The sequence below is a fragment of the Passer domesticus genome, chromosome 2, assembly GCF_036417665.1.
Source record: "Passer domesticus isolate bPasDom1 chromosome 2, bPasDom1.hap1, whole genome shotgun sequence".
Taxonomy (NCBI): Eukaryota; Metazoa; Chordata; class Aves; order Passeriformes; family Passeridae; genus Passer; species Passer domesticus.
In genome coordinates this window covers 88,323,608-88,350,944 of record NC_087475.1, presented here as the reverse complement: position 1 = coordinate 88,350,944, position 27,337 = coordinate 88,323,608, and the positions used below count along the sequence as shown (strand labels likewise).

The 27,337-nt window shown below is 40.4% G+C and overlaps 1 protein-coding gene and 1 long non-coding RNA gene across 5 annotated transcripts in view; one reads left to right on the top strand and one right to left on the bottom strand.

The window, feature by feature from the left end:
• Positions 1–27,337, bottom strand: part of TSPAN9 (tetraspanin 9) — a 169,854-nt gene that overhangs the window by 139,807 nt on the left and 2,710 nt on the right. For all 3 annotated transcript variants that reach the window (XM_064409909.1, XM_064409904.1, XM_064409903.1), the window contains exon 2: positions 20,066–20,109. The gene's annotated coding sequence lies outside the window, so the exon portion shown is untranslated. The remainder of the gene's footprint in view (positions 1–20,065; positions 20,110–27,337) is intronic.
• On the top strand, positions 92–26,179 carry LOC135294531 (uncharacterized). Of its 2 annotated transcripts, XR_010356607.1 has the most exons (4): positions 92–359; positions 850–1,022; positions 16,590–16,757; positions 26,042–26,179. It is a non-coding gene; the product is annotated as an uncharacterized LOC135294531 (long non-coding RNA). The 2 variants fall into 2 exon arrangements; XR_010356606.1 differs by lacking the exons at positions 16,590–16,757; positions 26,042–26,179 and adding an exon at positions 5,935–11,172.

Here is a 27,337-nt window from a genome sequence, read left to right as displayed (position 1 = left end):
GCCCTGCAGGGAGGGCCCTGGGGGTGCTGGGGGCAGCAGCAGCTCAGTGAGAGTCAGCAGGGCGTGCCCTGAGCCCAGTGGGCAGGAACCGTGTCCTGGGGGCATCAAACACAGAGCACAGCCGGGCAGAGCGGGGATCATCCCCTGTGCTCAGCGCCGGTCCCGCCTCACCCGGAGTGCTGGGAACAGCTCTGGGCACCATGATGTAAATGGGACGGGAAGGAGGAAGAATGCATCCAGAGGAGGGCAATAAAACTGGGAATGGTTCAAAGCAGCACAAGGGAAGGCTCGCATTTGACTATGTGAAGCACATCTTTATTGAGAGGGTGGTCCGACACTGGAACCCGCAGACTTCCTGGGTAAGTGATCGATGCCCCATCCATGTCTATTTAAGAAGCATTTGGGAAATGCCCTTATTAACATGCTTTAACTTTTGGTCAGCCCTCAAGCTGTTAGACAGTTGGGCTGTGGCATAGTTTTAGGACCCTTCCAACTGAAATACTCTATTCTATTCTGTTTCTTTTTTAATTTTTGTCTTGTAAGTTTCTTCCAAGGTTCCTGAAGTCCTACATCCCTGTCCAGTTATAATTAATACAGCATAAAGCTGTACTATCCCCATTTTAGATTCTTGTCACACAATTAGCTAGAAGTTCTTATAAGCTGTTAGCTCCAGAGTAATTTTCAGATCAACCAGTTCTGTAAGAATGCTATTAGAACAATATATTAGGTACTTAAGCAAAACCAAAGCACAAATTTGTCAGGAACATGTGTCAACTAGAGGCTGTAGCAAGCAGAACTATTTTTCATTTCATTTCATTGTACTGCACTGCCTGTCATTGCTGGCCCCAGTCACATCTTGCCACAGTGATGCATGAACTTGTCACCTCAAAACTGGACTGCTGCGACCTACATGGAGTGATGCTGTGCAGGCCCTGCAGCTGGCACAGAATGCTGAGGCTCGTTTATGAGGAGACACGGTGCCACTTCAGCAGAATGGGCTCATGTTTCAACGGCCTGTACTGGTAAGCTTAAAAATTCAAGGTTCTGATTTTAATAATTACTAACAAACTACATGAGAGAGAATTATCCAAGAAGCTGATCCCTGCTGACAACTGCTGCTATAACAACTACCAAAGAGGGGCATCTCAAAGACAGGTTCTAGATTCATGTCCACTGTTGTGGTGCATGTTCATTTGGTTTGTTCTGTTTCCCCCTAAAGTTATAATGGTTAGGTCCTAGGGTTCCCCCCCCACTCCTCCCCTGGCAACCCCTCCTTTTGAGAGTGTCAATCTGTTGTCTCCTCCCCTGTTCCCCTGGTTACCCTCTGTCAATCCCTCCCTGAGTTCCTGTCCATCACCCACTGTCCCCTTCCCTCTTTCCAGAAAGTTCTCCCCTCTTTGGTGGGTGATTGGATCGGGAACAAGGGTCCCTCCCTGTCACATTCCCTATTGGCTAGCCGACATGTTTGTCACGAGTTTGTTCCCTCCCAAGTTCTCCCTCATTGGTTGAGGTGTTGTATGTTCCACCCCCTTTATAATTGGCTGTACCCCCACCTCGTGGTCTCGACTCGGCTGGACTCCCCTGGAGACATTAAACTCTGGACTTTGCCCCGGAGAAGAGTCCCTCTTTTATTACTTCGCCTTCCTGCTGATCACTGCTGCCTCCTGCTGAGATGCTCCCCGGACACCCCGGCGCATCTGGGCAGTGCCCCGCCGGCTGTCAGCTGCTGTGCCACAGCTCAGCCGGTGCAGCCTCCTCCCCAGCCCGGGGGAGTAGAGAAAAAACTCGGACAGCTGCTCGGCAGTCCACTAAGTTCAGCACAGTTCAAGTTTATTTTGGCATGCTTTTTTATTCATCCCAACCTTACCCAAACTCTAGCAAAAGTGGGGGGGTTGGAGATAAGGGGTGACTGACTTATAAACAGTCCTTTTATTTGCAGATAAAGGAGCTACATCATAAAAGATGCTCTTACAGGCTTTCAGTAAACGCATTGCTGTCAATACCAAAATCAACCAACCAAAAAAACCCCAAAAACCCAAAAAATAACAAATGCCTATCAAGCAAAACTTTTTTAACAAATCCCTTTACTGTGCAGATATTCTGGACATCTCACTTGATTACTGAAGTAACTGAGAGCACAGGATTACACTTAGTAGTTTCTCTCTGACAGTCATCATTTGTAGTTCCTTTTTCTTGGAGATGTGCTTTGCAAAGTCTTGCCAATTTTGCTTTAGCTACTTCCAGTTAAGAATGTTCAAATCCATTTTGAACCAATGCAGCCATCAGAAATTCACGAAATCACTAAAGGAATCATTAGGACATGAATCACACACTGCCCATACCTGTCACATATGTCTCTTGGTTTATATATAAGAACAGTGTGGCCTCTTTCAACACAAAATATAATTTACATGTCCAGAAAAAACCAAAGAGGTGCCACTGCCAATCCTGTTCTTTTTCTCCAAAAACATGCAATTTATGTGTGTTGCCAAAATGCAGTAACCTACCTCTTGAGCAATCTTCAAATGTTTCTATACTCAAAGCTTCTAGTACCATCTTTTTAGGACCCACTGAAAACAACTCCCATTATTAAAAACACTGAATTAAAAACTATTCCAGATATTTTTTGAAGTCCAAGGTACCTCCTACAACTAAGAAGACATGCAAGTCAGAATTTAAGGAACTGAAAAACTACATTTCAAGCAGATTTAGCTTGAAATAGAAGGAAGAAGCTATAGGATTACTTTAAGAACACAGCTGCATAGTGCAGATGTGCTGATTCACAGCACCCTATGTCACTGAGAAGCAGGTAATATCTGAGTGACTTAGACACCAGCATTCCTACTAAAGATCTCCCTTATGATTATGTTGAGCTCATCTGTGAGAAGTTCATGAACTGTATGACTCATGTCAGAAATCAATCTTCTTGCAAACACATTCCTTCTTAGGTTTTTTTTTTGGTTGTTGCTTTTATTTTACTAAGGTTTACAATCACTGTTTATGACCTTATGACTGCTATGACAGCATTGGTTGTGGGAAGCTGTAACTAATCACAAGTCAAAGCTGATCAAAAATAAAACACTTGTAGTTTTGCCTCATTCTTAAAGAATGACCTTATCGTGCAACAAATAATCTTTTTGTGCACTGTTCCCTCTGCCTTGCAAAATCCTCTATAAAATTGAAACATAATATTATGCCACTTGGCAATGTATCAGGACTTATGGCCTATAAAGGGACAGCTAAAGCCCGCACCAGATGCTTCTTCATCAGCGAACTAAAGAGAAACTGGACAGAAGAGGCTTTTTTTATTGCAAATGCTTCTATGTTTGTTCTCAGGAGCTTTTCACCCCCAGGGCGGAAGAGACATTACATCAGTGCCTCACAGACTTAACTAACTTACAAGGAGAATTTAAGCTATTTAGACCACCAGCCAAATCAATGCAGTGATGCTGTTGCAGAGAGCAGTCCAATAAATTCCATACTGAAAGAAGCACCAGAAAACAAGCAGTACCTACTAGCTGCTGCAGCTCTTCCACTGGGAGAGTGTTTCTCAACAGATCTTTCAAAGGCAGTGGGAATATGCAGGGAAGTTCTATCCTGTGACATCCTCATGCACAGCAACACCACATTGCATAAAAGAGGAAAAATCACTCCACTGTCCTCATCCCACCCAGACAGATTGCAGTGGAGAACAGGAAGATACCCAACATCTTCCCCACACTGCACAGAGAAGAGACTTGAGGTGGAAGAGAACAAGACTTATCTCCTATCACATGATCTTTTCACCACCTTGATTTGTTTTACTCTGTCTGCAGTGGGCTGATCAGCACAGACCAGGCTGATCAACTCAGACAAGATCAAAATGAAAGCTGATGGTGCAAGAAAGGTAAATGGCAATGAATGTCAAAAACATAAAAGCTTTTTATTTTTGTAAAAGGATTGTTTCCTTTAAATTCTCACACACTGGAGGAAGCTGCAATGGACTAGCAAAACCTAAACTTCTGTAAGAAACTTTCTCCTGAGAGCATAAAGTAACTGCTGCCAGGACCTTGCATAACCAGGCATAAAATGAAGCAAGCTACTGAAAAAAGCTAGTCTTCCAATCACTCATCTCTAAAATAGGAAAGCAGAAAGGCGAAAATACCAAAGCAAAGCTTAGTTTTCCACTAGGACCTTTAAATATGAAACCTTAATATTAAAATATAGAGTGCCTACTACAAAGCAATTTCTTTTATGAGAGCCACATCCAAAGAAGGACGGCCTATTAAGCAGTCAAGCTGAAACAGAATCTGCTCTCAAAGGTCATCAGAAGAGCAGTGTCTTTCCACCAGGTCTATTCCCTAGCATGCAGCCACAGTTTCATCTATTAAATATAATGATAAAAACAGCCAATGAAGGTTTATTGGTCCTTTTTGCCCTGTGAAGGCAATGCAGTTCAGAGAGAGGAAGCAGACATTTACCCGTGATTGTAAATCATCAAAACAATTTACAGCTGGCTTAATTTCTCCACGCCTCCAAACAATGAGATTGCACAGTGACAGATTGGGGCATAACCACACACAACCACACAACTAAGCCTCACAAAGAGAAAATTTGTCCCTTCCTTTGGCAACTTCCCTTCAATTTTTTTGTAAGTGAAGCCTACTTATAATCTCTCAACTTACAGGACTGGCAGCTAGGGACAAAATAAAAATGCTACAGTTTGGCTCCTTCTTGTGATCCAGAACCAATAACAGAAAGAAAAACGTTTTACTACTGCATTTGTTTTAATCCCTTCTACAGAAATCCAGCTTTTACTACAGCAGTTGTCCAGCACTGTCCAAAAGCCAAGCAGCCCTGCACTTTGCAGAACTCTGTATGAAAAAACTAAGTAAGCATGAATCATTTTCAAAATCTGCCCTATCAATCAGTACAAGCTGGTGAGAATGTTTGTGTTATGTCCAAAATTGCCAAAGAAGTATCAGAGATAATAGATACACTCTACAACATAAGAAAGAAATCATGGCAGAAACCAAGCAAAGTCGCAAAACCTGCAGCATTTTCAGGATATCACAACAAAAAGAGATAAAGCCGTTCTGTTCCCAGCTCAGGCCTTTTTCTCCTCAAGCCGTGGAGAAGTGCAATCCATAGTTTGGCACCAGAGTCAGCATCACAAGCCAAACCACACAGTCCACTGTCTAAAATCAATCCTTTTTTTTTCTTCAAAATAATATTTTTTTTTAATTTTATTGCTTGAGCCTACTGCTTTAGTATTTTATCTCCACCTCTGAAGCTAAAGAAAAGCTTTTGACAAAAACAGACACGATTTCCTTGTTAACTACACAGTTCCAGAAGCTTAGCTCGGAAGAGAAAACTCTCTGTCCTTATAGTCCCTGCAAAGTTGCAAAGGTGCAAAACTTCCTTAAGAGAGGCACAGGTTAATCCTCAGACCACATTATCAGTAAATATGGAAAAAAATATCTGATCCCAAGTCAGAAAAGTCAGCTTTAATCTCTAACACTCTTAAGTGTAAGAGATTAAACTCTTAAGAGACAGAGTTCCTTTCTTAAAAGCTTAATGATACTATTTTATTACTGTTCCAGACACCATTCAAAGTTTTAGTGCAAATAAACATTCGATCACTCAGCTGCTGAAAAATGTTGTTCAACACTTACAGTAAGCAGTAAGATTCAAAACAGGAAGAGAGGAAATTAAACTCAAAAAGATACAAAAACAACCAACTCACAAGACAGAATATATTCTTACTTTAGAGCCAGAACATATTTATATCCAATCTCTAACAATACAACCTTAAAGCAACTTACATGTATTTCACCCTACTTTTTTAATAAAAATGTTTTAAATTTCAGGTTTAAGTCAAGAACTTCTTAGGCAATTTTCACATGAGCTGTGTAAATAGTAATTTTTAATTGGTTTGACCTTTCCTTTCTAAAGCTTCATATTGGATTGCTTCCTGATTGCTGAGAGGATAGAATAACATCTGGAGGGACAGAAGTTGCCATTTTGAAGTTCTGCTACAAAAAAAGAGATGGCTTTAAAGCAAAGCAGAAAATAAGAAAAGATCAACTGAAGTATTTTGGAAACTAATTTAAAATTACATATCAACAAAAACTATGAAATAAATTGTAAGTGCTGTAAGTCAAACTTCTATTTTCTTGAGAAAATTTAAGAGAGGATATCTTCAACACTTTCCCATCTCTGGCATCTCTCTCATTGTTTCTGAAGCAAGGTGGTTCAAAATACCCATCACACAGGAAGCACAAGCAGTATGTGTTCACAGCTACTAAAATTCAACTGCTGATCAGTTTTAACTGCATGATACAGCTATAGAGGCACAAAGAAAGTTAGGAAGTTAAAACCTCGATTTTAAAGTTTTAGAAAACACCTGAAAGAATTAAAGCAAATTAATTGCTAAAATAAACGTCATAATATAGGCAGCTAACAAAACTCCTTTCTTCGGGTAAAGAAGAATGCAAGCTGTTCTCCTAAAGAAGGTTTTTTGAAAGAACTGAAGAGTTTCAGCTGCCCTCTAGTGTTAAAATGAATGCATGGGTAAGCCAAGAGAGAGGCTGAAAAGATGCTTGAGTTAAGAAATTACTCACTATGGTTTATTTTTAACCACTCTAAAACTAAAAATTAAAAAGTAAATTTTAAAATAGCACGGGGAGAATTTTTTCTTTAAAATTAAGGTATTCAAACCTTTCCTGTAACATGCAATTCTGCCCCACAGCAACTAACCACATGAAATTATGGGAGATCTTTTACTCAGCTTCAGCCCTATATTTCAGCCTAAAGAAAAGTTCTGCTTGATGATAAAAAACCTAAATGATTAGAATTTTAAGAGAAAAGGATCATCATCTATTTTCATAACCCAAGTTGTAAGATAAGCAAATATTAAAATTAAAGAAATACTGGGTTTTGTAATTCACTCTACTTAAACTGTTTATATATAAGCATGGTTGAAAATTTATCATTTTCCTCCTCAGGCTCCACATATAAATTTCAACTTGAGCTTAATTAGCATGCAGAAAAAGGAAAGCTCAGAGGGAAACCTTCTCTGGAGAGCTCTTTATCAGCAAATTCAATGAAATCTTGAGCACCAATAACAAAACAAAGTTCATATAACAAAAAGTGAAACTCCTAAAAATATTAGGTACTGATAGAAGGATAAATGTTCTAATAGATAAGCTAAGTTTTAAGTTGTGTGTACTGCTGCCTCATGGTCAGCTTGGCATCAGTCAGACAGAGCTGTTTTCCAGAGGGTCAGCATGAACTGGAGTATGAACCAGGTGTTCTTGGAACACATTCCTGTGCATATGCACATGCTGTGGATGAATGGGACCAGTCAACACAGGTCAGCCAGTGACAAATAATGCCTGACCAACTGGATTTATGGACAATGGCAGAGCAGTGGATGTGATTTACCTCAGCAAGCCTTTTGACAGCCTGGATAGGTGGGCAACCAGGCAGGTAAAAAACTGCTTGGAAGGCTGGGCTCAAAGAACAGTGGTTGAAGTGTCTAGGGCCAGCAATGAGGAGAGTATTGCATGGGTCTATCTGGAGGCTTGTCCTGTTTAACACCTTTGTCAGTGACCTGGAGGAGGTGACATAGTCCACTCTCATCAGGCTTGCAGATGACAGCAAACTAGGAGATGCAGACAGTAAGCTCCAGGGCAGAGCTACCATTTTGAGGAATCCAGACAGGCCAGATAAACAGGCTGCCAGGAAAAGGACCTCTGCTGAAAAGGATTTGTGGGCACCAGTAGAGATGGGGTTAAACAGGATTTGGAATTGCAATGAAGGCTAAAAGCTTACTGTACAGTATCCACAAGAAAATACACAGTAGATAAAAGAAGTGATTGTTTTCCTTTACTCAACACTGTACTAAATCAAGTTCTGAGCCTCCAGTAAAAGAAAGTGTTGATCAAGGCTGTGGAACTGTTGGAGTCAGGCCAGAGGAGGCACATGAAGATGACTGGAGGGCTGGAGCTCCCCTCTGATGAAGACATGCTGGAAGTTGGGGTTGTTCTGCCTGGAGAAGGCTCCAGGAAGACCTTAGAGCACATTCCAATACCTAAATGGGGCCTGAAAGCTGGAGAGATTTTACATTGATAGGACAAAGAGGGAAGGTTTCAAACTGAAGGAGAATCAACTTAGATTAGATATATGAACTTTTTTACAATGAGGGTGATAAAACACTGGCACAGGTTGCCCAGAGAAGTGACAGATGCCCCATTCCTGGAAATATTCAAGCCATGTTGGTGGGGTTCTGAGGAACCTGGTCTGGTTGAAGATGTCCCCGCTCATTGCAGGCGGCTGGATTAGAAGGCCTTTAAATGGTACCTTCCAACCCAAACAATTCCATGAGAAACCTGAGCAAGTCCTGCCAAAGGTCACGAAGTTTCTCAAGGGTATTAGAGCTCTGAGCCTGTGAGGAAAGGCTGATAAAAGTGGGCTTTGGAGGACCACAACAGAAAACTTTCAGTTCCCAAGAGAGGGTTACCAAGAACATGAGCCAGGCTTTTTATGAAAGTATGTGGTAGGAGAACAAGAGGCAACTGAAGTTGCCACAGGACATTTAAAAAATCACTGCTCTGAAGTATTGAAACAGGTATCTAAGAGAGAGTGGAATCTATGTTCATGTAGATTTTCAAGAAACATCTGGACAACATCCGTGCAACCTAGTCTGAAGTCAGCATTGATCTTGCTTTGAGTAGGAGCTGGACTAGATGATCCCTGGAGGTCCCTTCCAACCTGAATGACTCTGCAAGTAACATCACTTTATAAACCATTATAAAATGGTTTTTGAAATGGCTTTAACATCTGATACATGCCTATCCCAGGGCTTCCTGCACCACACAATGCACAAGGAGTGCTGGCAAATGTCTGCAGCATGAACGAATGTTTGAGCTGCTTCACCCACAGTTTATCTGTTTAGTTAGCAGCATTTGTTTCAAGAAAATTTAGAACAGTATCCCCACTCCCTCCATATGCCTCCCTCAGTACAAACATATTGATATGGGTATCAAGATGCCCAAGGTCCTATAGACAGAGGCTTTTAATCAGGCTGGAAGTCCTTGGAAAGTTTACATGACACAGATGGTGTGAACCCTGGCCTGGGTATCATATCTGTAGTGGCATTGTCCTTACCATGTCTGCTCCATAAAAGCCACCACTGGCATAAAGGCTGCCAGTTTAAAGGGTGCCAGTTGTAGAATAGCATCAAGTATCTGATCACGATAGTCAACAATGGGGCATATACTTAATTCCATTAATCTAGACTAAAAATTCATGTCAATCATGAGTATACTTGCTGACAAACTCTTGAGAGCAGCAATAATCCAGCGGGGCCAAACCAAATCACTGCCTGGAATGCAGCGTCTGATGTAATACTTGGCTTCAAGTTGCTCCCATGACATACAGATACAGTCACCCACACTACACAGCTACTTTTGTTGAGCAGTTTTGTGAAATCTGTCAAAAAATTCAATGCTATTCACACCAGTATCAAAAGAAGGCATTACATCACAGTAAGCACACTGGATCTCTGAAACCCAGTGAGATCTTTAGGACCACAAAAACAAATACAGTTTTAAAACATAGAATGATGTTTATAAATATTTGATAGGAATGTCAAGGTCTCTGAAGTTGACCAGAGCTCATCAAGGACAAAAGTTTCAAAATCACTTTGGTCAGCTACATACTTTTATGGCAGTGCTGCTGCTCTATGAACATTCTCAGCATGATAATACAATTCTGCTGCCTGGGCATGCTCAGATACCACAACTAGCACATGTGCCATCCTTTGGGAATCTCTGAGTTAATACAGCATCTAGTCTGGCATCCATCCACTTTCGCAGAACAACTCATGTAACCCAATTTCCCATCCTCTTTGTTAACTGTCCTACAGCTGTGGGTAGAAAAATTCCCCAGGGGCATACAGCCTGTTTCTTTTCTCTCTCTTTCCTGACACTCACATAAAATACACCCTGGTTTCACGACAGAAGGCTCTGAAACAAGAGGAAAATGCCTCCATTTTTTGCTGACTAATAAGCATGCCTCTGATCAGATGTGGCCATCTTCCGATAACATGGTGATGCAGTCATGAGCTGTGCTCCCACACTACCAGAATTTCACCGGTGCCCACAGATTTCCTGTTCGTGGGCACCATGGTCAGATCAGATCAGAGCACATGCACCACAACACACAGTCTGAGGGTGCTGCACTGAAGAAAAGATTACATCATGTGCAGCCTTGAAACACCCAGTGCTGTCTTCAAACAGGACAAGAACCTCACAGCAGTCAGTAAAAAGAAAAATGGTCCATACTTGAAAATCCCTAATTGAACTTAATAAGTGGAAAATAGACTTGAGAGCTGGAAACAAGTTTTAATATCCCACGTCAGTTATGAATTCTTGTGTATTATATTTTGTATTCATTAATTATAACCTCAAACTGTTTTAAATGCACAAAACTCACAGCCCAACCATCAACCCTGACTTCTACAACCTACAATAAGGATATGATATATGAAAAGAACCACCCTATTATCTTGGTTTTACCATCTTTGCATTTCAGTGAACCTCCCCTTCTTTCTTTTAAGAACCTTGGGAGACTACTAAATTAAAAGATAGGATGGCATGCATAATAATATGGCATATTTTCAATTTTAAGTATTTCATATATTTGTTCCAGTTAGGTATCCATGGAATTATGATAATGTAAATAGATGAACTTAAGGTGAATTAGCAGATGTTATTTTGAAACAAGGGTACACAAACAGATCTACAGCTTCATTTAATCTGAGTGCAGAGAACAAAAAGCGGACAAAGTCACTTCACTATTTTAACCTACACAAATGCTGAAGATTAGTCTTTTTCTCTCTCTTTAGACTCCTTCGCATAAGTCCACGCTCAAACTACTTTATTTCTTTCCACATCTGCTACATCCTCTCATTCATCAAAGGCTCATCAGTCTCATCTAATACATTTTAAGTTGGGTAGCTCAGGATGCTTTAACAAACAGGAATTTGTCTGAGCTTGGCTGGATTCCCTCAACTGCACCCATATCCACCAGTTGTGGATGACTGGTACTAGCCAACTGTAAAGCACTGTTCCTGAACAAGTAGCAATTGTTAAAATAAAAAAAAAATTAGAGTTTAGGCTATGTATTGTTCTGGGCTACTATCAAAGGAAGCACTCGCATGAAAATACAAAAGCAGGAAACAGTAAAAAAGTACATTCCGTAGCACCAGCTCTTTGCCAGCTTCAGTCTTCACTGTGTACTGTACCACACCAATAAATAAAAAGTGCACTGTGAGCAGCTTTCAAGCAAAAACAAATGACAAAAAACCAAAACAAAACCCAAACCAAACAGCCACCCCACTACTCCAGAAAAAAAAAAAAAGAAAAAGAAAAACACTCAAGCAGACTGAAGATTAAAGCACTAAACAATTGTGACAAGAAAAAAACCTTAACAAAGGTCAATGCTGTCTCCGAAACAACATTTTTATTTCAGCTGTCAGCTTTGAAAGCCAGATATATACAAATGTCAGCAAATGCAAAAGGTAAAAATCAGTACTGTTATACAGACATACTCACTGGCTTTCCAGAGATTCTCTTTTTTTTTTTTTTTTGTTTAATTATGTACCAAGGTTATAATAATAAATCACAAGGAAGAATACTAGTTTTAATAGCATGCTTATTACTTATACAAAACTGCAAATTATTAATTTTTCAATTTACTCCTGGAGTCCTCCTCCCATCTTGCATGCCTCTGGAATGACCCAAACAGCATCAAGGTATGGCTGGACAAAGAGCACACTTGACACCTCTGTGTGATGCTCCCAGACAAAAATAAGCTCTTGGCAAATCCTTACTTTCCAGTAGGTGAACAGAACTTAAAATCACAAGGCACAATAGAAAAACAAACAGGCTTAAAGATGCATATTTCTAGTAACACTGTTCACGAGGCCTTGAGCTGAAATTGCATAGCAACCATTAAAAATTTTAACAACAAAACAGTCAAGAGGGAAGCTCATGTCTTTACAAAGAGTTTGATGGGTGAAGGTATGGATGTTAACGTCTCTGAATTGGGTCTTCATGTCTCTGCTGACTTAGGGCAGCAGATTTGCTGCAGAGCCCTGACACCTCGGCCCCTGGAACAGACAAGGGGCTGCACAAGCCTGAACTTCTGAGCTTTGGGGTAAAACAGCAGGCTCAAGGGGGCAATATGTGGTAGGCGGTTCGGGAAGGCTGTACCTTCCTAATGCCTCAGCAGTGGGGAAGGAAGAGGGAAACATGCGGCTGGGAGTTCAGGATCAAGGGAGGCTGTGCCCTCTGAAACCCCTTGGGAGAAAACCCTGTGGGTGTGTGCCCCAGTGGACTCTTCCTTTATTCAAATAAAGCTGAAGGATTCCCCTTTATCCTTTTTGTACATAAACCTCTGGCATTTGTGGATTTTCCTGACACAGTGAGCAAAACATACACGCCACAACATGCAGCCTTCACTACATTCTTCCTGACTGTTCCTATATTATTTTTGATATGCACAAAGCATGTAAGAAACAAGCAGGCGATGCTGTCAAAGAAGCATATAACACTTAAACATAAACTAGGCACATAAACACTATTTAGGCTAAAAATAAATCACTGAAGACAAAATGAACTAACTGTAGTCATTACATTTTTAAAAATATGCTTTTAAAAAAGAAAACACATTTTAAAATCAAACCATGACATCTAAAACTATCTAGTTTTCTGTTTTCAGCTTAAATTGCATCAATGCTTTCAAAAGATTACAAAAATTGTTTTGACAAAAATATATTTATCATGATACGAGTTCTGCTGAGTAATTGGCATTAACATACCTATTTTCAGCAGTTTTATGTGACAACTCCATCACCTTTCAGCTTGTTTAGCCTGAGAACAATCCAAAATAACTAGTGTCAACTCTCTGTGTGAGCATTCATTTCAGAGACAGAACTCTTTGCGAAGCCTGATTGCGCTTTAAGCTTACTTTCTTACCAAATTCAAACTAATTTTTTTCTTCTAATAATTTTTCTGTAAGGAAAAGTCTGTGCTTTTGCAACTGCTCCAAAGAAATCTGTGTTATCTGTCCTGCTCAGAGTCACAGGCACAGAATTCCATTTCTGTTCTTAGTCATACACGACTCACTCTCCATGCCCACAGCATTTCCCGTCACTCTCAGCACTGCTAGCAATGTATAGTCAAGCCTGACCTAATGTGCTCCCCTGGAACAGAAGGCAAAAATAAACACACAAAGATGGGCCAAATGCTAGCAAGCCTCAGCTCAAATTTTACCCATCTTGCAGAGCATCAAATAGGCCACTTCAAAATGTTTGCAGCTTCACCTCCTCCCGGTCCATGTGACAGGCTCTTGTCAGTTCATGTGTCTTTCAATTTCCATCTGACTTTGTTGCCTGGCTTTGTTACTGAATACCTTATCAAGCCCCAAACAGGTTTTATCCACTCTCAGTTCAATCAAATAATTGAATCAGCTATGGTTCTGCGATTTGCTTGATGCAGAACATTTAGAAGAAGAAGTTTCCTGATGAGTTACTTCAGGATGTGAAAAACGAGATTCACTCTCCAGGTAAAATTTACAAGCTTAATAAATGACAATAGGATACAGAAATAAAGCAAAGTTAACAGCCAGGTGCTTGGCATTCAGCCAGGAGCACACCTGCTATTTTAGAGACAGCCTTTACACACCTTTTCTATTGCATCAGCCTATTGCATATTCATAAACAATTATGCATATTTAAACTTTTCCCAAAACTAGTTTACATGTTCCGAGAACCGTTTAGCATGGCTTCTCTTTGAAGAAGAGCATGCATGTTTCTTGGCTGTGGTTTTATTCTGGTTTTATTATCACCTCCAGCTTGGGCTTTGGTCCATACTTCGTACAGAGGGTAGGTGCTGATAGTTTGCATATCAGTAACAGGGGTTTTCATCATAAGTGCATTGGGTATTATCCAACCAAGCAAGCAGCTCGATTATCACATGTGCAACTGTATCAACTATTTCATTACAATGTCTCAGTTTAGTTAATAGCAGAAATAAAAACTATATCTTTACAGCAAAGTTACCTTAACATTATACATATAGCATCCATTTTCATACTTGCAAAAAGCCGATATTATATGTTTATAACAATGAGATCTGTGCACGAGCCTCTGAAACCCACTAGAGAGGGCAAACTGAGGAAATACAATAGGCTTCCATCTCTCACATCTTCTGCTCTGTATAGCAATAGTGCATTTATGCCATAGTTTTTCCATTAATAATGCTGCTTTGTGTTAGCTGTTCTCAGATGCTGCACACCAAATCCTAGCTAGCTGACTAGTTGTTTTCAAACTTTCCCTTTTTCCTTCTTAAACATTGCTGGAGAGAGGACTTTGCAAGAGGAAACATCCTACGATACTGGGTCAATTAATCTCCATGTCAGCCTGAGGGCAATACAGAGGCAGGCAGAGAAGGAACTGGCAGGATGGCAAAGATAAAGCAGCTGAGTAGCACAGTTCAGTCAGGAACAGCACGGGGCTGAGCACAAGCAGACAGCCCCCCAATACTGCCATGGCAGGAACACAAACCAGGAGAGTGATTAATTAGTTTGACAAAAGGGAAAAAATCCAGGATTAACAGCTATTGTTGACACCTACATGGATCCTCACCTTTTTTTTCAAAACCATTGAACTTGGCTTGGAAAAAACCTGGGCAGTGACTTTTACACTCGATAATGATACACTGCAAAAAAAGGATCAAGTGCATTAGGAATACACTTCTCTGCCTCAGCTAGGGGGAAACCTACCTTCCTGAGGGACACTCAGTTGCTGGAAAATCCACAGCAACTGAACCAAAGTGCCAAGAAACACATCAGTAGGGAGAAATTTGATATTGGCTCTGCAGAGGGCTGGCTGAAAAGTGTAGTGTTTTTTCCTCACTGGCATCTCTAACCTCTGTGATACTACAAATGCTTCTGCTAAGTGACAGCAATATCCTTTCGTAAATGATGGGAAGGATTCCAGGGCTACTAGCAAGGAAAGTAATGCAACTCCTGAAATTCCCACCTGTGCCACATGAAGCCACAGATTTCTCTCCTACACTGAAAGAAACTGTTCAGGGATTACAAGAGCAATAATTTCATGCAAGAGAAGAAAAAGAAAGAAAGAATCCACTGGCAACCAAAGCTTTGCTACTCTGGTAAGATCAGTTCCTTGAGCTTCCTACAGACAAAAAAACCTAACCATTCACAGCCTCTCTGAAGTTCACCTGCATGAGTGTGATATACACCAAGCAGAAATGAATAGTTGGGTCAACAATTTAAATACAGCAGACAATAAATCAGAAATCAAAGTGGATTAGAACTGAGTACACAGCACTCTCCAGGAAATGCTTAATGTCTGATAACAGTAAAAATGAAAACTTCTGTTTTAAGAAACTTAGTTTAGTTCACAGCTGTCCAATAGGCTTCCATAGGAACATGTACATAGCACTATTTAAAATGAGGCCTTTTTAAACCATCACAGAGAAGCAGACAAAACACTGCATGCAACGAAACACATACCACAAACCGGCTCAGCCCAGAGGGCCAGACCCTGCAATTTCTTTCAGGGGCTGCAAAATGCCCAAGAACTGCTCTGTGGGAGCCTCGTGACAGGCAACAAGGACAACAAGCTAAGTAAGAGCAGAAAATTGTGCTCCAACACATTCCTCCATGCCTTCTCTCACATGACAAACAAGTAAGAGACAACCTCACCCCATCTTTCAGAAGATTTGGTTGTAAGTGTGACTAAATACTCAAGTGAAAATCTTTCTCCATATTAAAAAAAAATAAAAATCCACCCATGGGAAAGTGCCACAAATCTGATATTCCAAGGGAGCAGAAGCAATAATAAAACATGTTAATTAATGATGGGGACAAATATTCCAGGTTCAAGCAACCTGAGAAGAACCAGCAATTAACTATCTCTGGGACAAATAATTTTCCTTTCCCCATAACTAATTTATCTTTTGCCAGTGGGGTGCTCCATACATGGAGATTTAACTTTATGGCACATTAAAGTTTAGCTGTATCATATTACTTAGTAACTTACAGGACAGGATCATTTACAATTTTGCCTCAAGGCCTCAGAATCCAGCTTAAGACTGAGACTCTGAAAATCAAATTACCCTGACCTGGACAAATGCCAATCCCAAGGCCACTGCCCACAGCAACTTTCTTTTCTTCAGGCTACCTTAGCATAACTTCTAATAATGTCCCTGAAGATGTGGTCTAACATTATTCATTTAATTAAGACAAGCCTTCTTATGACAAAGAACAGAGACTGATGCCAAGTACTCATTCAAATCAGACATGAACAACATGTTAGCCCAACTGTGGAACATCTGAGCACATTTCACACATTTTAAAAATGTTGTGCCTTTGGCACAACAGGGTCATCCAGTTATTTTTATGATTGTAAGTCAGCCAATATAAGTTAACAAAACCTCTTCTCACACTTCTCTTTCTCACCTTGCTTGCCTGATCTCATTTTGGATTAAATTTTATAGCCTGTATTTGTTCAGTAGGTCCCAGATCCTCCCCTCTGTGCCTCACTCTGCTGGGCACAGTATGAAGACCTTGAGAGCAATGACCCTGCTCCCAGTCCAACACAAACCACACACAAGAAGAAGAGCCCTGACCCAGTGAGGTACCCAGGATCAGCCCAGAAGGACTCACAGTCCACCACATGGGTAAGGCACAGTCACAACTTGTTGCCATACAATAGCACCTTAAACACTTAAAACCCATTATTCAATACATTCTATATGTTAAAATGTCCATCTCACCTAGAATGGCTACCTGCCAAAAACAACCCATCACAAAGCATCTCACACACCCTTTTTGATTTCATTACACAACAGTGTTATCCAGACATTTTAAAATCCCCACAGTATGTGGTGGTTTTTAGATATAGCTGAAGATTGTCTTCACTATTCAGTGTGTGACTGAGTTCTCTACTGAGCAGTTTCCTACAATAGCTTTTGTAATACACTCTATTTAATTTTGAGTGGTGAGTAGCAGCATTTCACTCAACTTCAATACCACACATCAGCAAGGCATTCAATCACTTTATTTTAGCAACAATTTTTTGTTGTTCATTCTAGAAATCCAAGTCTGGCAAGCTTTTTAATATGCATGAGTATGTTTCATAGAAAGCAAAAAGCATGTTTCCCATTCTGCTCAACACGTTCAAATCCTATCTTCTTCGCAGCAACAGACCACTTTGCAAGGAAAATCCTTGAATTAATACAAAAAGGTATCTGAAATCCAGTAACTAACACTGATAAGCAAGGTAAAAAATCTGGGGTAATTTCTAAACCTCCATTAGAGATGGGATACTAATTTTTCAATTTGCTGTGAAACAGGTTTCAAAAACATAATGGAAAGGGGGAAAATTGCATATTACCATGCATGCAAGAAAAATGTTTGAAATATCCTATTTATCTTCCCTCTCTAAGGGATGTGGATTCTTTTGTACTCCTTGATGATATGAATCACAGATCAGCATTCTGGGAATCAATCCTATTCCCATTTACCAGTGTAATATGATCATTTAGCATAATTAACGCATGATATTTCATTACTTCCATGGACTTGGACCAGATCTGAAATGTAAATATTTGCCAAACTGTACATCCTAATGCCCAGTGCTACACAATGGTGTAACTTAAGACACTCACTTGATTCTCTTTCTCTTCTGGGGGCAGAGTTAAGGCTGCTGTGGGAATTCTCACTTTCATAACATGAGGCAGCTTAAACATTATAGATGATGTTACATTAATTTCTGCAGTATCAAATTTTAAAGGTGTGGAAACAAGATGAAAGAGCTCACAATACAGCCATCATTTCAAGTGGCACTAGAATGAACAGAAAGAAAACTCCTGGAACAAATAACAACCATTTCAATCTTCCCCAACTATCTTTTCCCTAGTGCACTCAATCACCCAGCTCTCCTAGGACACAGTAATCAACCAACCACCATTCTGTGTGATTCAGAGCATGGCACACATGCAAAAGGTAATCAGAAAAATCATTGCAAGATGCAAACACACAGCAGCCCTACAGAGAGACATTTTATAACCAAGCCAAGACTCTTTATAACAATCTTAAATTCTGCAGCATGAAATTTCAAAGGTTCTTTATCTTACACATTGCAACATTGTGTCTCATCTACTACAATACAGATGTTATCTCTGTCGAGGCCTAACACCCCTCACCTATCTTTTCATTATTTGTCTTGCAACAGAAATATCAGGAAGCTATTCACATCTATGCTGGTTTTGGGATTAGTTTTCTTCACAGTGGCTGGTATGGGGCTGTGATTTAGATTTGTGCAGAACAGAGGATTGATAATATACAGATGGTTTTGGTAGTGGTGAGCAGGGCTTACACAGAGCCAAGGCCTTTTCTGCTTCTTGTATTGCCATGACGAGGAAACTGGAAGTATGTGGGAAATAGGGAAGAGACACAGCTGACCCCAACTGACCAAAGGGATATTTCATATCATATAACATCATGCTCAGCATATCAAGTGAAGGAAGAAGGAGAAAGGGAGGAAGATTGGAGAGATGGCTTTTTTCTTCCCAAGTCACCATTACATGTGATGGGCCCTGCTCTCCTGGAGATGGCTGAACACCTGCCTGCCCACAGAAAGCAGTGATTTAATTCCTTGCTTTGCTTGTTGCTTAACCTATGAGTTTTCCAGCCTTTACCCTTCCAATTCTCTCCCCAGTCCCATTGGTGGGGAAGTGAGCGAGCAGCTGCATGGGGCCTGGCTGTTGTCCAGGGTTAAACCACAGCCATGTCCAACATCAAATGTACAGATTTTAAGCTAGTTGTATACCTCCTATTACTGATTTTTCTCTTGAAAACACACAAGTCTACAAGTGAAATTTTCCACAGCAGTTAGACAACAGAACTATTGCCTTGACATTGAAAACCCTCTCAGGATATTTCCCACTTCTCTCTTAAATAAACAGTATCCCTAAGTCAATGCATCTTTGCAGTATCCCCAAGACTGAGCCATTGAGCAGCATCACCGCCAATGATGATTTACACAAGAGGAAAGGAAAGCTCCAGCATTCCTTTTTCATAGCCTCACCAAACATATTCTTAGCTTTTCCCAGTTGCAAGGAGATTCTTTCCCTTCACAGACCATAATCTCTCATCACTCATCCCAAAATGTACAACAGTAGATGTTCGCTGCCTGCAGCTGTCATGACAAGTTTTACACAGCAGCACAGAAATATGGAACAGTTCTTGGCAAGCCAAGTACAAGAGTAGACTATTAGCTCTCTGTTGCTCTCACTGCTTGGATTTATCAAACTGCACTCCCTGCAGCCTTTGGCAGAACACATGGCATTCAGCAGAAATGTGGATCACCTTGCTTTCCCTAAAGGAGCAGAAGTTGCTTCTTATACTGTGTCAGAAACTTAATGAAAGGTAAGCAGTGCCATATCTGCCACTCGCTCCTAGCCAAGGCTAAAGCCCTGAAGAACACAGGGAATGTAAAAATACGAAGCAATGGGCCTGCAACTGTAAGACACCTAACCCCAGGGTAGCCCTGGGTTCCTCCAAAATGAGTCTGTTTTTCTAAGCCTGTTTATAGAACAAGCCTTGCACAAAAGGATACAACTTATGTGCACTAACAAAAAATGCTTTCAGTAGGAACCTTGTTTCATTCTTCCCTGCTTCCTTTCCCTACAAATGTCACAGGTAAGAAAACAGAGGAAGAGGAATATTTACATATAATGAAAAGGATTATTGTCCTCCTCTGTTACATTTCCTTCAGTACTTATGGCATCACTTGGAGACGATCCCAACAACAACCATGTTACTCTGGTCTCTCTCAGCATTTGTGGCAAGAAAATAACAGATTACAAAAAGGTTTTGTAAGGGCTCAGGGTTGGACCAACTCATCTTCCCTCAACGCCAATGTGAGCAGTATTAAAGATAAGGCTTAATGACTCCAAAAATCCTTCACTGAGATCTTACTTACTGAGGTAACTGGATGTACACCAAGGAAGAAGTCACAGACCAAACCTGGAAAAAAGAAGAAGAACAAAATGAATTTATTTGTCTTTTGGACCCACTTCCCACCACAAACATAATTAGCTTAGGACAGAAAGGAGAGATTCAGGGAGATTTTAAAAAAAACAAACAGGAAAAGGTATATCAAATTCCACCTGCTCCTGAGCAAAAGGAGTAATTCTTAAAGGTGGTCTCCAGGGCATAATATACTGATTTGATCTGGACTCAAGTTTAAATAATGGCAGTAGGCAAAATATTAAAACAGATTTACAGAAACTGAAGAGAAAACAGAGATCACAGGGAAAAGCAAAAGCTGTGTGTCTATTAAATCAGAAATACTAGTCAAAAAATTCAGTGCTTCTACCCCTTGGCATTTAGGTCCTACATTATCACCACGACTCCTGATGACCTGCTAACAGCAGCCAAACTAGAAATTAAGCAAGACCCTTCCTGGTAAACTCTCCTCCAGCAGCCTTGCTTTCTGACAGATGTCACCTTTGCTTCTAGTACAACATAGAGTCCTTTGCTTCTAGGACAACTGCTGAAGTCAAAACCACACAAAACCACACAACAGAAAGCACCCCATCTTATCCAATTGATACTGGAGCTTTCAAGCCTGTAACAGCACCACCCCAGTGTTAGAAGGGCACTACAGCTAGCAAAGTGAGACTAGGATTTCCTTCAACCACATGGAGGAAAGACATGGAACAGCACCATCGCCACTGTTTAAAAGCCCATCAATATTATTGCAACTGCAAACAACAAAAAAAAAAAAGAATTACAGACGAAGTATTTTTTAAAAATTGTGATTATTCACCAAACTTGGTCAATGGAAAAGTTTCCGTCACTCCACTGTTGTTGATTTTTAAATTAATGTTTTCTCTTTGCCTTCTTCACTGTATCAAGTAAGACAATGAAACACTGCTATTGATTTCACAGTCTGTTTACTGATGTGCCTCAGCACATGGACACTTCAAGAGATCATACACATCACTTCTATACATCTTCCTTAAAGTGAACTAAATACTATATGAACTCATCACCAATGTCACACTCCATGGCAAACACTTGCAGGCATCCACTCAACCTAACCAGCTCCCCAGTGACACAGGTGACAGCAATTTCAGCCACTGAAGTACTCATATTGAAGTCAAGGGTAGCTAAGCAATAATTAATAAATAATAAATTTTTTTGTTGTTTTTTGTAAATCAAGAATTAAATTAGCCAAGATTCCCACAGTTCCATTGTGTAGATGTGGGCTAGTTAGTCAAACTGCTGTCACACACAACATGCTGTCAGCTACACTTAGAGATGAACTTTCTTTACCACTGATGTAAGCCGGTTATGAACACAGCACAATCTGTAGCAAAGACACAAATGGTCTGAGAGGAGCACTTCAAGTTGTGTAATCCTGTAAAACAGGTAAGTCCTAGCCATATCAGAGGTACACTGTCTGGCATGACAAAAGCCAGCTCTACACAGTAAAATTAAGAAAGGAAAATGAAATGCCTGCAAGAAAACTGTTAAAGAGGTCTTGTTGCTGGCCAAAGTAAACATTAATAATAAACTCAAAGAAACAAGACTCATCTGACAGACCAGAACTGGTGAGATGAAAACTCACAAACAGATGTAACTGAAGAGCTCAGTTCATACCCCCAATGATTCACTACATGGGTAGGTACAAGATTGTTGCAGAAACTATGATGCAAGGAACAGACACTCTGCAAATCCTTCCAAAACTTGAATCTTTCACTATATTTTTTACAAGAGTAGGGAACTGTAGTCAGCAGCCAGACAACCTGTTCAATCCACAGTTCACAGCAGAAGAAAGTAAGGAGACAAGTCTGCCTTCCAAAGTAGAAGTCCTATAACCAAAGGCCTAACAAAACCTAGAAGAAGAAAATGCTGATCTTTTCTATTCTAGAAAGCTCAGTGACTGGTAGGCACTTACCTTCTGGTAACCTTTGGGTACATCACCACACCTTGTCCTCTAAATCAAAGCATTCTTGTCTTCCAGTTCCTCAAACCATGGCCCAAGGACAAGCAAAGTCTGTTTACTTTTGTAAATAGGTGCTTTGGACCAATGTCATCATCACAGGTTAAGTATCTGCTTTGGTTGTCCTTGACAATTTCGAGCTTGCCATGGGGATATTTTGTATCTGAAGTATGAGTGCATTTTATTAATAAAATTAAAAGCTACAGCTCTAACCACTTACAGACCTTTGAAACAGAAATTGGGCTGTCCAGTGATACAAGCAGAAATGGTCTGGTAGTGACTTAAGAACACTGCAGAGAAATGAACACCACTTCTCAGTATCTCTTAAAGTAAAGAAGGGGGATGACTTAGCACCTTCACAACAAACAAGGGTCTTAAGAAGATTTTGATAAATTACTTTCAAATTTTAAAAACAGAGGAACTAAATAGTACTTGCTAAAGTAGGAAGAAATATAGAGATTCCTAAATGAAACAACATTTGTCTTTAAAGAGCTCTTTAAAAAGCAGTTCAGAAAAAAAAAAAACAGCAACATATCTAAAAGACTTGGATCAGTTTTGTTTCCTTTGTGTGCTTTAATCTAGAAACAGCAAGGAAGAAATGGACTAAAGATAGCAAAACTGTTCTGTTCTACCATAGAATGAACTTGCTCAGTTCTTCAAAGAGGAACTGATGGAGAACAGACTAAGAAGGAAAAACTGAAGATAGAGACTAAATAGCTGTGAAAACCAAGCTATGATGGAACAAAGCAATTTCTTTCATAAAAGAAATCAAGATGGAATAGAGATTGTTTGGGTGCCCCTGGAGAGTAAGCAGCTGAAGATGGATTTTTCAGGGAAAACTGACTGCTTTAAGAAAGATGTCTTCAGAAATTATTTTAAGAAAAACAGAATGAAAAGGAGAGAGCTTCTTGTATAAGTCTTGAGAGGTACTTTGTGGCAACCATTCACCAGGAAAATGGTGAATCAACATAGAACTTGGAAAACTGAAAGCTATCCAGATGAATTTGCATTGGTGCGGGAACTTAAGACTCTGTTCTCATTTCTTCCTCCTGGTTCTCCCTAGAAAATCCCTTTTCTACTTCATAGTCCATTTTACTTTGCCTTCTATATAACTAGAAAAGAGTACACATTCAAGAAGCTCCTGTTCTCAATGAAGTCTCTTCATCTACAGATTGTCAAATCACTCTACAGATCACTGGTCCCAGCAACTACTTTTACCACAGCCTTCATATCCTAATCTCTGACCATATTCACCTGAAACACCATCCTCAGTCTTCTCAAATGAAACAGGAGCAGTTTCAGTGTGTGGGATTTAGCTGATCTTCCATCCTGAGTAGGTGTGAGGGAAATACATTGGGAATTTTCCCAGACTTGCAGTTCTTCCCCCTTGCTCTTCGTCTTTGATGGCACCCAATAGCTCAGTGTTAGGTGTCTGTGCTATGTACATCCTCCCTATAGATGCCTCTGCTGCTGTCCACAGTGTCCCAGGTTCTATGAATGTAGTCTTGCCAGTCCTGCTGCTTTCTCCACTGCTGGGAAACAGAGCAGCAAGAGCTTTTCTAACACTCAGAGCCACTGTTACTTGGCAAAACTTTGTGAGACAGCAAAACAGCACTGGAGAGATTCAAAACCTCTGATGTACAAAAGAAAATCAATTTATACTTGGAAGGTTTTCTTTACAGGCTTTTAGGCCAGCCATTTAGGTTTTTATTTTACAAGGAGACATGCTCCCATCTGCATGTTAGTACAGGTCTCTTCTACTGCCAGAACCATTATCCCATTCCCCTAATGGTATTTTGTCCGCATGTATATAAATACATATAAACAATACTGTGCAGACTGTCCTCCAGTGGAAACAATGTACTAGACATTCTCAGAACATTGCTTTCAATCCTTCACAACTTCAGCTGCAGTTTCTTCAAATAAAGTCAGGTAACAACCTTCATTCACATATGGTTACAGTCTTAAAATAAAACTGAATGAAAAGCTGATTTTGGGATAAGTATATATTTACAAAATCAAGGAACTGTTTAAAACAAAGGTGGGTGAACATCCTGGCAGAACCACCTTACACTGAACTGTATGCAGAGTTGTAGGTAAAAAACACCAGTAGAGAAACAGAAAACAAAGTATGCTTTCAAAAGCATTCTTGAATTATTTAACCTTTAGAAATGTGCAAATGAAAACAGAAAGTCTCCTTGCCTGTGCTCAACATGAGTTTGAAGTACAGCTGCAATCACCATAAATGTCATTGTCAGCATACTGCCATAAGGCACTCAAGGAGACAGCACAGACTACCCAACTGCACAAGACAAGTCGCTTGGGTTCTTCCCAGAGCAGCCTAAACCCAGGATTCCTCCAACTTCAGGCTTTGCCTCCCTCAATCCTTCAAGTCAAATGAATTTAAGTAAGAGCAAAATTAAAGAACACCAAATACAGGAGAGCTCACAGAGACCTGTGCTCTCTAAATTTGTATTGATCCCTGTTCCCCAGTAAAGAGTCTCAAAAATTTCAGCTAAGTCTCCTTCAAACCTGCTGACAGGGTGTGACATTTCACCTCTCTGTTCAGTGTACCACCTCATCCTTCCTTTCCAGGCCTTCCTCCCAGGGGAGGGCTGCAGACTTCCTCTCCCTTAGCCTAGTGCCTCCTTCAAGGCTCCTGCCTTCCCACCCACTCCCCTTGAGCTCCTTCTCCAGTCCAGCCCAGCCTCCTGCCCAGACACACCACACATGGATAATGCAGCTCCTGTGGTCCTGTGCCTGGCATGAGGTTGAAATGTTCCATCATACCTTCACTGTGAGCTTACACAGACCAATCCAAGCACTTGTAAATCCGTGAGGACAGCCCAGAGGGAAGGCAGCTCTACTTGAGCAATATCAGAGCAGAAACTAAAGCCCAGTTAACACAGTTCAGCTGATTCTAGAGACATACAGTGACTCAGCCCCAAAAATACCATCAGCTTTTTACTAGTTAATGCAGTTTGTTTCCCCTTTTGCACTTGTAGCAGGGTTCATGGAAATAAACACCCAACTACTAGTCACTTCCACCTTCAGAAATATCAGGAATTAGACCAGCGTGACAGTATTTGCATTAGAAAGGAGAACTCTTACAGCAAAAGGGAAAAGTGCTTTCAAAAAAATTTTAACAAATTTTCCTGTTACACCTTTTGGAACAAAGATTAATGTAAACTTCAAATCTTTTAAATGTATGTTACTACTTCATGGCTATCATAATATTACAACATCATATTCACATCACTGTAAAGAAATGCTAAGCTTAATTAATACTTTTGTCCACTTAAAGGCTTACTGGAGCATATGTTTATGATTTAATCTGCCCTGTCTACCCGGAGCTATCCCTACAACATGCCTGTTTTCTACTCTTGATTTTAAAAGCTTTTCAACAACAGAATTTTTTTACCCCTCCTCAACAGGTAGTCTAACAGACTAATACATCCCACTGGCACCAAAACACAGCTCATGACTTACTCAGGATCCCACATTTCCTATCTGCTCTTTCTTCCTTGTGAAGCACAGTCAGATGCCTCATTTCTTACTGGGCTTGCAGACAGTGACACCTTGCAGCAGCTGGGCTTTGCCCAGGGATCATGCCTCATTCTACAAACTCTAGCCCTCAAGGTTTATTTTTTGACAGCAATAAATGCAAGGCTGTGGAATATCATCAGAAAACAGAGGGAAAGGCGAGGTAGGGCTTGAAAGATATTTAAGCAACAATGCTGTCCAGCTGTATTAACACTTAACTCACAGAGACATCACCTTCCCAGAAACACTGCAATGTTTCTGGGAATGTAATGAAGAAACCATCCAACATCTTTCACTGCAGAACAGAGTCCAGCCTCGTGACAAACACACCACAGAAAACATGTCACTGAACCACAAAAAGTAACCCACAGGACAGATTTGATGTTTTTTTTTTTTTTCCCCCAGGAAACACAACACTGACATTCAGCAATGCATGTTTCATTGAGGGAGGCTACAAGGAGCAGCAGAAACAGCCTCTGGAAATCAGCTTTAGGAGATCAGGAGAGATTAAGAGGAAGGGCACTAATGATATCTGTGGTCTCCAATAAAGTATCTTCTTAACACCTGAATAAAATATACAAAAGTTTTTATCTTCCCAACAAGTACTTCTCAAAATTAAATTCTAACATGCATTGCATTGAGCAAAGAGATGGCACTTCCTGAGCACATCCCTACTTTTCTACAATTTCACTGCCATGTAGAGAGAGAAGACAAATATCTATTTCTGATCCACTCACATTCTCTGGGTATTGCTAAGATGGCCTTACCAGGACTGACTCAATCCTAAGGTCTGTTAACAACCACAGCACAAATGGGGAAATGATCTACTGGTCCTGGCATTGATCCAAAATATTCTATTTTTCAGAGTGTCAAAGAAGACAACCCTCAGATAAGAGCTATTCACTGGTCATACACTGTCTTTCCCCAAGCTCAGCATCATGCTTTATTGCTATCACACTTCCTACATGAAATTTGAAAGAGCATGGTTTGATCCATCACAGAATTCATCTTGAAGTGACGTTACACCAAAAAGGCATTTGAGAATCACAGAAAAGGAAAGTGAGTTTACAAATACAAACCATTCACCTACCCCCACACACACCTCCCCAGCATAAGCTGTGAGCACACTGAGGAAAGCTTTTAATTTAATTTCTTTAAGCATCTTAGCAACACATAAGCATTCTAAAGCCTTCCTTCATTTCTTCATCTGGGGTATTTACAAGTACTGATGTTGTTTTACACACCTCCTTCCTTCTCAGACCAAATGGCTGCTTGATCTCAGGATCAGAGAATTCATGTTGGAGCAGGCCTCTGGGGGTTCCATCATGCTCTACCTTACAAAGGGCCAGCTATGAGGTCCCAAAAAAAAATTGGCCTTAATTTTTTTTGGCCTTGAAAACCTGTGAGGACAGACATTGCACAACCCCTCTGGGCAACTTGTTCCAGCATCTGACTGGTCTCCTTGTGGGAAACGACATCTATCTTGAACCTCATTTCAACTTTCCTTTGTTGTCCCTCATGCAGTCACCATACAACAAAGTGAAGAAGCTCTGTCTTACTGAGAACCTCCTTCAAAGTACCAAGAGGTCTCTACAGGTCCCATCAAAGTTATTTTTTCTTCAAGCTGAACAACCCTAGTTCCCTCAGCATATGATCCTCATGCTGTACCAGGGCTCTGAGAGCACTGTAAGGCCTTTAAAT